This window comes from Sander lucioperca, chromosome 17 (assembly GCF_008315115.2).
Source record: "Sander lucioperca isolate FBNREF2018 chromosome 17, SLUC_FBN_1.2, whole genome shotgun sequence".
Lineage (NCBI taxonomy): Eukaryota > Metazoa > Chordata > Actinopteri > Perciformes > Percidae > Sander > Sander lucioperca.
Window position 1 is genome coordinate 12,657,470 of NC_050189.1, and position 11,485 is coordinate 12,668,954.

The window sequence follows — 11,485 nt, forward strand, 5'->3', positions numbered from 1 at the left end:
CAGCTGGAAATATAAAACACAATACAATGTGGCACTTAAAGTCATGGTTCGGAGTAATTTCACCCTAGGGTCCTTTGCACCTTGACCTCGAGCCAAACAACCCCCCATAAGCTTTTTTCCCTTGTTATGACGTTGGTCGAGTTAGCGTTACCAGCTGGTTAGCTTAGTGCAGGCACTAATGGATCCAGGTTTGTATCTCGTAAATTACCCCACTAATAATGCCCGAAATGATACCAAACTTCTACAGTAGTACAAATAGGTTATGTACTCATAAAACAATGGATTGGAAAGTTTGTAAGTACACCAAGAGTTTATTTAAATATCACTTGCCTGCTGGCTTCTGCTTTCTGCTGCTACTGCTACCGGGCAGTAAGAGTGCTTAGGGACGTCTACAAATTACAACACCGAAAAGAGATACAACAAAAATATTTATTAATTTAACTTATTTTTTAAAAGTAAGTGCTGTAGTACAACTAGCAGGAGACAAGTTATAATTGAGGGAAGTTTGGAGACACTACCTTATTTAATCATTAAATTAATAAATATTTTTCGGTGTTACAACTCTTTTCGGTGTTGTAATTTGTAGACGTCCCTAAGCACTCTTACTGCCCGGTAGCAGTAGCAGCAGAGAGCAGAAGCCAGCAGACAAGTGATATTTAAATAATCTCCTGGTGTACTGTAGTGGCAAAATTATATTTAGGCATGATTCTTTATATTCTTGTCTTATTTCTGTTTTACTTTGTCTCACAATGCTAAAAGTGAGTTTTTCTTATTCTCACATGTTGAAAGTAAGAGCCACCAAGTCTGGGAACGTAATATGTACGCTGAACAGATAGGGACTACAAGGTCACCTTAAACTATCTGTTATTTCTGCCTGAATAGTTGAGACTTCTCACATAGTTGAGATAAACGGGATGTCTAAACTTTGGGGTAGAAAGTGGTACAGAGGGGAAGAAGTGAGGTGGCTCCTGAATGTCTGACTATGTTTGATTGTAAGAAATGTGTGAGTCATGTTTAGAAAGAGGGGCATGCTCTTTCTATCTCACTGGAGATTCTTTTGTTATTCGTTGAAGAGACCTTTCACACCAGAGCTGCGTGCCTTTTGTGAACCGTGTGCTTCCTGCATTTGCAAATGTAAATAAATACTCAAAGACCAAACTTTGGTTTAATCCTCAAATCGTCCTTATTTGTTTCATCTGGTGTTTTTGATACGCACTCCTGCTGCTAACAAGAAAAACTTCCACTACAGTACTTACAAACTTTCCAATCCATTGTTTTATGAGTACATAAGCTATTTGTACTACTGTAGAAGTTTTGTATCATTTCGGGCATTATTAGTGGGGTAATTTACGAGATACAAACCTGGATCCATTAGCGCCTGCACTAAGTTAACCAGCTGATAACGCTACCTCGACCAATGTTCGATCCAGGTGAAAAAACCTTCTGGGGGGTTGTTTGGTTCGAGCTCAAGGTGCAAAGGACCCTAGGGTGAAATTACTCCGAACTATCACTTTAAAGTCACTTACAGAAACATTACAGCTTACATGACAATGGGTTAAGAGTAATGTTTCTGTGATTACAAAACTGAAACCGCTTGCTGCTGCAGACAGCATGCATGCTGTTTAAACTTTTTATCTATTTAGTTTGGACGTTTTAATCAACAAAATCATTGTGCATTTTCCAAAACACTAATATTTAGATTGGAGTTAGAAACTGATTCGTTGTACACTTCAATAGAATATGTATGTTCAATGTATGTAGAAGAGTTGAATTTACAAAAGCTTCCCTACCCACTTTGTGCTTTACGGTCTCCTCTGCGATCACAGTCCTCACATAAAATACCTTGTACTTTGATCCCAGTCAACTGTAATCAGGTAAGGTGTGTTGACTTGTGATTTTCCCACCTTTGTGCTGCAGCTTTTACATAAATAATGATTATCTTTGACAGCATTAAAACTTTCTCACTTTCCAGCAGCAAGTCACACATTACTCCAGTTTGATCAACTCCCTGCTGGCTCCCTCCCACTTTAAAGACTTAACTTTTAAACCATCATGTTGCATGATCTGCATCTCTGTAATGGAAGGGCGGTTCCTTCTGTCCAGAGATAGACCTCAGGTCTTTAAAGCAGGGATCTTTAATGTAGCTGTTGTTGCTCTCTGAATTTGGAGCAGCATCTCACAAAGTCTCTGAAAAACAAAACAAAATCTTTTTAAAAAGGCTTCCTTGAACCTGGTTGTTTTCTTTGGATTTTCTTAATTTTCTAACTTTAAATTTTGTGACATGTGCTCTTGTTTTCATCCCTTCTTTTGCTGAACTTCATCCTGTAAAACACTTTGTAACGTCTGTTTTTAAAAGTACTGAAACTTGTTTCTATAGCTTTAACAGTTGGCAGTAACCTCCTTTCCAAAAAACAATTAAGTTGTGTTTAGTTGCGATTCTTTACAGTGGAATCAAACAGTGATACGATTCACAGTGAAAAAAGACACTTCCACAGAAGCTTTTTAGATTCAATTTTATTTAGATTTTCAAAATACCTACAACAATCAGCTAATTCCCAAAAAAATAAAAATCCAAAGACTTAATGTAGTAGGCCCATGATGAGAATATGGCTGTATCTCAGAAACTACAGAGCACAAGTATTTGTATCTCTGATATTCAAATGGAAGACATTTAAGAAACACAATACTAGCGTTTTTGCTAACTTTGACTATAGTAAGTATGTGACGACCCTTCCCAATTTGCCTGCCTGTTATGTCTGCTCCTTTGTCTGCTCCTTTGTCTGCAGGTACTGGGAGTGGGCGGGCAGGTGGAGCTGGGAGGGTTGTCTGTACCTGGCCATCTGGGCGTGGCTTACAGAAGGCATAAAAGACTGCCCTCTTGGGAGTCTCACTCTCTCTCAGCTGGTCCTACTGCATCCATCCACCATTTTGTTCTTTGTTTGGTTTGTTGCACCTTACAACACACATCACACCATTTTATTCACTCATCCACACATGGCAAACACGACTGATGTCTTCTACATTTACACACCCCACTAGTGTATTTATGTTGAGTTAATTTGTGTTATTAGTGTATTTAGTTAAATAAACTACTTTTTGACTAACTTATCTGTGTGTGACCTCCCTTTTGTTGCCGGCCTTGAGCCAGACGGTAACAAATGGGGGCTCGTCTGGGATCTTTAGTACTGGGAAACTGGTAAAGAAAAAAAAAAAAAATGGGAGTGTTTCACACAGATTTTTTTTGCTCTTTCTGGTAATTGTTAATGTTAACATGTTTTCCTGTACTGCTGGGCAGAGTTGAAGGCTGGTGAGTCTTTTGGAACCTTTATTCCTGACAGGCATAAGCAATGACGGGCACTCGTTGTTCCCATTGACCTTTTTTTTTGTTTGTTTGTTATTTTTGTGCAGCAGGTGGTTAGAGCAGTTCCAGGAGCTACTCGGGTGCACTCCATGGCTGTCTAGGTGATTTTCAACATGCTGAAAGTTAAACAGGTTACTGGGTTTGTGCTTAATTTATCCCGCTGCTAGCCTGCATGAAGACTAGGGTTGAGTGAGAGAGGTAGTATTGGTTAGGCAGTTAGCCAGAGGAATGAGGTTCCATAACTAAAACAGCCTGTCATCTTTGTCTGGTGGTGGTGAAAACTTGTTTGTGGTGGTGTTTTTGCCTACCTGTAGTGTGTTAATACATTATTTCTATCTGGGAAAAGGTTCTGTCTGGAAAAATGGTTTCAATTGAGGAATTTGTTCAGTGTCCAAGTGAAGAGTTGCTTAATTCTTACAAAAAAGAGCAGCTATTTAGAGTGGCTGACCATTACAGCGTAGATCTCCCCAAGAAGTTAAACAAAGATGAGTTGCTGGACACCTTAAAGGCCAAATTAGTGGAGCAGGATGTTTTGCCTGTCCTAGTGGAGTCTGCTAGTGTGCCTGTGGTAGTGACTAGTTTATCTGATGTAAATGGGGATGTTAAAGTGTCTAACATGGCTCCTGTGCTGGCTGGTTTTGGGGCTGGGTTGTCATTTGAAGAGCAAAAACAGCTACTCTTGCTACAATTGCAGAACGCTATGGAGTTAGAAAAGGCACGACAAGATGTTCGTCTTCGGGAAGCTGAACTTGCCCATGATCAGGCAAGACAACAGGTAGAGTTGGAGTGCTATAGGTTGGACCTTATAAGTAAGGGAAAGCTTCAGCCTGGACCACAGAGGGCTGAGGACTCAGTATGGCTTGCTCCTTATACTCCATCATTTGATGTTTCTGTAAATTTGCGGTTGGTTCCTAAATTTGACGAACGGGATCCGGACATTTTCTTTGTGTTGTTTGAACGTTTAGCGGAGGCCCGAAGTTGGTCTGACACTGAGAGCACTCTACTGCTTCAGTGTGTGCTCACTAGCAAAGCCCAGGAGGCATTCTCAGCCATGAGTGTTGCTGACAGTGTTAGTTACCAATTGGTTAAAGCTGCGGTACTTAGGGCCTATGAATTGGTGCCGGAAGCATATCGTCAGCGGTTTAGGTCAGAGAAGAAAGAGAAGCGGTCTTACACTGAATTTGTTCGTGATTTGGCCACTCATTTTAATCGATGGTGTGCTGCGTCTCAGGTAAAAACCTTTGAGGATTTGCAGGAACTAATTTTGCTGGAACAGTTTAAAAATACTCTGCCTGGTCGTGTTGTAACTTATATAAATGAACAAAGTAAGCAAGGTTACAGATGCTGCTAAATTGGCAGATGAGTTTGTCTTGACCATAGAGGTTTTTTTGGGGAGAACCGTGGTCGTGGAGATGCTGCCCACTCTAACATGAGTTTGTCAGAAGGGACAGAAAGGTTTTCATTTGACGCAGACAGGGGTTTCCAGGGAAAGCTGGATCCAAATCGTGTCTGTAATTACTGTTTGGGTGAGGGGCACTGGAGAAATGAGTGCCCGGTGTTGAAGAAGAAGTTGAAGACTGGGTATTCGCCAGCAAAATCGTCTGCTGCTGCTGCGTCTTTGCGTGCAGAGCAAGTCGTGTCATTGCTGCTGTGTGGGATCACACAAAACCTTCATCAGAGTCGGGGACTAGGGTTCCTGTGATGGAGCAACAGCAGATTGTTTCCTCAGCTAATGAGGAGATTGAACCTGGTTATGCTGCGTTTGTAGCTGATGGTTATGTTTCACTGGTTGGGAGTGGCAGGAGAGTTCCTGTAAAAATATTAAGAGATTCAGGGGCGCTTGACTCATTTATTGTGGACTCTGTGCTATCTTTCTCCTCTGAGACAGACACCGGTTCCAGTGTTGTTGTCCGGGGGATGGGTTTGACTGTGTTTTTTCTGCTCCACAGCATAAATTGACACTTTTCTCAGATCTGGTGCAAGGTGATGTGATCATGGGGGTGCGGCCTTCCTTGCCTATGGGGGAGTACACGTCATTCTTGGAAATGACCTGGCAGGAAATCGTATGTGGCCTGGTTCATCTGTTCCGGTGGACACTCCAACTCACCAGGTAGAAGGTTCTGAGTCACTCAAAAACATTTCTGTGGTGCTTTCAGATTGTGCAGTGACACGAGGTATGAGCCGTGCCAGTGATGGTTCCTGTTTGGATAGTCCAGTTAAGAAAAGAGTCTGTGTTTCCTGTGCCTGCTTTTTCCTTGCCTATGTCTTGCAGTGATCTGGTAAAAGAGCAAAGAGATGACCCAACCCTTCAGGCTCTGTACAGCCAGGTTCTTTCGGATGATGAGGTGGAGAGTGCAGCTTGTGGTTATTTCCTCCAAGACGGCCTGTTGGTGAGAAAGTGGGTTCCCCAGGGGGACGGTTTTGTGGGGGATGAAATTGTGCAAATTGTTCTGCTGTCTACATTGAGACTTACTGTACTTCAGATAGCTCATGATGGTATGGCAGGTCATTTAGGGGTAAGGAAAACCTATGATCGAGTTTTGCGACATTTTTACTGGCCTCTTTTGAAGAGACATTTCTGCTTTTATTAAAACTTGCCATACATGTCAGTTAACTGGTAAACCAAATCAGGTAATTAAACCTGCCCATCTGTATCCTATTCCAGTTGCTGAACATCCGTTTGAGAATTTGATCATTGAGTGTGTTGGTCCTTTGCCACGCTCAAAAGCTGGAAATACCTTTTTTGCTTACAGTAATGTGTCAGGCTACACGTTATTCTGCTGCTTATCCCCTCAGAAACATCACCACTAAGTCAGTTGTGAAAGCTCTTACACAGTTCCTGTCTATTTTTGGTATTCCAAAGGTTATTCAATCTGATCAGGGTTCTAACTTCTGTTCAAAGTTGTTTGCAGAGGTGTTAAAGCAGCTAAATGTCAAACATTCTCAGTCCAGCGCTTACCATGCTCAGAGCCAAGGAGCTCTAGAAAGGTTTCATCAAACCCTAAAGTCTCTTCTCCGTGCTTACTGCACTGAGTTGGATCGTGACTGGGAGGAGGGGTTACCGTGGTTAATGTTAGCTGCCAGAGAGGTGTCCCAAGAGAGTTTGGGCTTTAGTCCTAATGACCTGGTCTTTGGTCACAAAGTAAGAGGCCCTTTAGCCTCACTACATGATGACTGGAAAGCTGAGGAGGCTCCAACCAATTTGATAGATTATGTAAATGGTTTCAGACAGCGGTTGTACCATGCAAATAAGTTGGCAAGAGATAATCTTCAGGGAGCTCAGAATAAAATGAAAACGCTGCATGATCGGCGGGGAGAACAGCGTGAATTTAGTCCAGGTGATCAGGTTTTGGCACTTCTGCCGTTGGTTGGCTCTCCTTTTCAGGCAAAGTTCTGTAGTCCCTATAGAGTGACCCGAAAAGTGTCAGACCTGAACTATTTTGTCTCAACTCCAAATCGAAGGAAGTCTGTACAGTTGTGCCATATTAATTTGTTAAAACCCTATTATGCTTGCTCTGCTATGCCAGGTCCCGGGTCTACGGTTTCCTCAGGTGCTGCAGCAGTTACAGTAGAGCATTCACCTCCATCTGTGGATCCAACAGTGGAAAATGAGGAGTTGATTACACCCGATGATGGTGTGTTAAGAGGGTGTCTTAAGAACTTTGAGTCACTTGCTGAACTGGAGGGAGTGTTAAAACATTTACCTGAACCAAAGCGTGCACAGTTGGTGAAATTGATGAGAACGTATCCGTGTTTATTTGTTGATGTTCCGTCTCGTACTCATCTTACTGAACACGACATTGAGGTGGGAGATGCTAAGCCAGTCCGACAATGTTTTTATCGCATGTCTCCGGATAAACGAGAGCAGTTGGGAGCAGAGGTCAGTTATATGTTGGAAAATAACATTGCTGAGCCATGTGCGTCTAGTTGGTCCTCTCCATGTTTGCTTGTAAAGAAGCCTGATGGTACGTTTAGACCATGTACTGATCTTCGTAAAGTGAACCAAGTGACGAAGCCTGACTCTTTTCCACTTCCACGTATGGAGGACTGTGTGGACCAAGTTGGCTCTGCTAAGTTTGTCAGTAAGTTTGACCTACTTAAAGGTTACTGGCAGGTTCCTCTGAGTCCTAGAGCTAGAGAGATTGCGTCCTTCATTACACCCAGTGGTTTGTAATCCTATTCAGTGATGCCATTTGGGTTACGTAACGCCCCAGCCACCTTCCAACGTCTAATGAATAAGGTTGTGTCAGGACTGGTGGGTTGTGCTGTCTATTTAAATGATGTTGTGATATACAGCGACTCTTGGGAGGATCATCTTCAGCGCATCCAGTCCCTGTTTGATCGGTTGGCCTGGGCTTGTTTGACCATCAATTTGGCAAAATGTGAGTTTGCTAAGGCGACAGTCACCTACCTGGGTAAGGTGGTTGGTCAAGGGCAGGTTTGTCCAGTAAGAGCAAAGGTGTTAGCTATTGACCAGTTTCCTGTTCCGACTACCAAGAAAGAACTCTCTCGTTTCTTGGGTATGGTGGGTTACTATCGTGGGTTTTGTAAAAATTTCTCCACAGTAGCAGCTCCACTCACTTCTTTACTAAGCCCAAAGGTGAAGTTTGTATGGTCGCTTCCATGTCAAGATTCCTTTGAGTCTGTGAAGTCGTTATTGTGTTCTGCCCCTGTCCTAGCAGCCCCACAGATGGACCAGCCTTTTTCGCTGTATGTGGATGCTAGTAAGGTGGGAGCTGGTGCTGTACTTATGCAGACTAATGAAAATGGTGTCGGCTGTCCGGTGAGTTTCTTTTCTAAAAAATTTAACTCTCATCAGCTGAATTATTCGATCATTGAAAAAGAGGCACTGGCCCTCATCTGGGCATTGCAGCACTTTGAAGTTTATGTGGGGGGTGGAGTGAGTCCGGTGGTGGTTATACCGATCATAATCCTCTAACTTTTCTCCACTCACTCCAAAATCCAAATCAGCGGCTTATGCGTTGGTGTCTTTTCCTCTAACCATTTCATTTAGACATGCGACATGTAAAAGGAGCTGAAAATACGGTGGCTGATGCCATGTCCAGAGCTATGACTATTTAAGTGACTTGGGTTTGCTTCATGTAGTATCTTTTTCTATTCGTTTGGTGGTAGTCTCTCTTAAATTGCTTCCTATAGGTACCAAGGTTTCTCAGAGGGTGACCTTGATGGGTAAGCTATGAGGGCGTCTGCAGGTTGTATTGACATACACAGGTTGAAAGTGATGTTCCAGAGTCATATTGTTGAAGATCTGAAATTTGAATTTTGAGTTGAGTTTTTTTTTTTTTTTTATAATGTCCTTGGGACAGCTGGAGTTACATGTTGAAATAGTCAGGACTCCCATCTTAAGGGAGGGGGTGTGACGACCCTTCCCAATTTGCCTGCCTGTTATGTCTGCTCCTTTGTCTGCAGGTACTGGGAGTGGGCGGGCAGGTGGAGCTGGGAGGGTTGTCTGTACCTGGCCATCTGGGCGTGGCTTACAGAAGGCATAAAAGACTGCCCTCTTGGGAGTCTCACTCTCTCTCAGCTGGTCCTACTGCATCCATCCACCATTTTGTTCTTTGTTTGGTTTGTTGCACCTTACAACACACATCACACCATTTTATTCACTCATCCACACATGGCAAACACGACTGATGTCTTCTACATTTACACACCCCACTAGTGTATTTATGTTGAGTTAATTTGTGTTATTAGTATATTTAGTTAAACTACTTTTTGACTAACTTATCTGTGTGTGACCTCCCTTTTGTTGCCGGCCTTGAGCCAGACGGTAACAAGTAGTATAATAAGATTTTTTTTTTTAATGTGATCTGAAATTTTCGAAGTTGTACTGTTAGATAATTAACCAAAGTATGTCTGTACCAGATTTCAAGACTTAATACCAATCGGTCATTTTTCCTTATCATACTAAATACTGTCTTTGGCACAACAGGGTTACTATATTAGTGTTGACTCTGGCTCTGAGGACAGCAGTGTCTGATGGCAGCTGTGATGCTGGACCAGCTTTTTCTACTTATGTTTAAGGTTAGCCACCTGTCTTTGATCTCTAGCATGACACTTATCTGCACTATAGCAGTTCTGCCTCACATAGATATTTTCTAGATAAACATTATTAAACCAGAAATAATGCAGACAGGAAGGGGAGGTTCTGATGTACATCATGTGTTGGTTGTATTTCAGTCGGTTGCTCAGACAGTCAGCAGGAAGACAGCATGGAGGTCACAGCTCTCTGCATGAGACTGTGAGTATGAAACTTTGTATCACTATTTTACTTATCTTTCCTTTTAGCCAGTGGAGAAATATCTGTGTTTTATTTGATAAACCGCTCTCTTTATGTGTCTCTCCAGGGATGGACATGTTGGTCATGCTGCTTGTAAGAGTTGACCACAGTTACTTTGCTCAGAAAGCTAGTAAGTTGGATTTAAATAATTAGGTGCATACTCCGTTTGAACACTCAGTTTGTGCTTGGCTGTGTGATATTCTGAATAATTATCTTATCGTTGTTTCTTTATTAACTGCTGAAATGTGTCATTTGTTTATACCTTAGCAACAAAGAGACCAAGAAAGATGAAATATGTAATCATGACATTGTAACCACAGTACTCTGAACACAAGCAGACCTTGACCAAGTTATCCTGCTGCTCCACAAACTGCTAAGAGTACCTTAAAATGTAGATGTTTTAATTATATGCTGTTAATACTAATGTAAAGATTTGTCTTGTTTTTTTGTAAATGGTAGTCTAGACCAGCTCTATATGAAAAGTGTCCTGAGATAACTTGAATATTTGGTTTGATTGCTCACTTTCTGTGTGTCCGTCTCAGATGCAGCTTTTCCTCGTGTTCTTCCAGACAGACTGCAGTTTTTTGAATATGAGAATGTCAGCGTGATCCTTCAAGAGTTAGGTGGTTTGACTGAATGGCGAGTGATGAGGAGGCTCAACAAAAGAAGTCCAACAGATTCTTGCACCTGGAACTCATCAGCACCATCCTGCACTATTAATCCCACCTTTAAACATCATAGTGGAGAGTACTGGTGTGAAGATGCAGAGGGGAACACACACAATGCTGTCATCATCACCATCAATCGTATGTTTAGCAAATAATCAAGAGGTTCAGTTTATTTGACGCAGTGACACAGTAAACTCAATTTAGCATTTTGAAAGAAGTTCTACAGTTCAACTATGGAACATTTTAATGCAAGTCAAGAGACATATTTAGGACAATAATATGAAGAATTACACATTACATTACACACAACTTTCTTTGCCACCTAAAAAATTGTCTGCTTTTTATGATAAAGTTTCAAAGTGTGATGTCTGTTACACTTGAAGTAGAAGGCAGCCATGTAGACAGTTGGTCCGTGTAACGATCTGTCCCCAAATTTCTGAGCTGCCAGAAATCCAACTGATTGTCCAAGAGCCAGTTTAAGGATCAGATAAATGAATCCAGTGTTGTGACCTCACACTGCACATCAGACAACTGTTAAGGTAGAAATTAGTCTGATTCTAAAATTAGTTGGAAGACCAATTTGGGGCTAAAGTAGGGCTTCATCTGTACCGTGTCGGCACGGCTTAAGTGACTCATGTTCATTAACCATGCAATTTCGTTTCCCTTAATTTTATTTATTTCTCTATTAATCATTTCCTGCTCAAAAAGTCCTGTAAGGGTTACTGTTCCTTTCAACAATATAATTTCATTCATACCAAATACAGGAATGGTCCCTTTCTTCCTTGTTCAGAGACTGGTTGTTTTCTACTAAACATACATGTTCAAAATTAAATCTGTTTTTATCACACTGACCAGCTGGTTCTGTGATCCTGGAAGTTCCTGCCAGTCCTGTTATGGAGGGAGACAACGTGAGTCTTTATTGTAGAAAGAAGGATACTCAGTCAAATCACATGGCTGAATTCTACAAAGATGGATCCACACTCGGGACCTGGTATTCAAACATGACCATCCAAAATGTTTCCAAGTCTGATGAAGGACTCTACAAGTGCAGCATCTCTGGAGCTGGGGAATCACCACAGAGTTGGCTAACTGTCTTAAAAGTAAAAGGTGATGAGGGCATGTTTAATAACTCCATTCCAGCAGCCGACGAAGAGA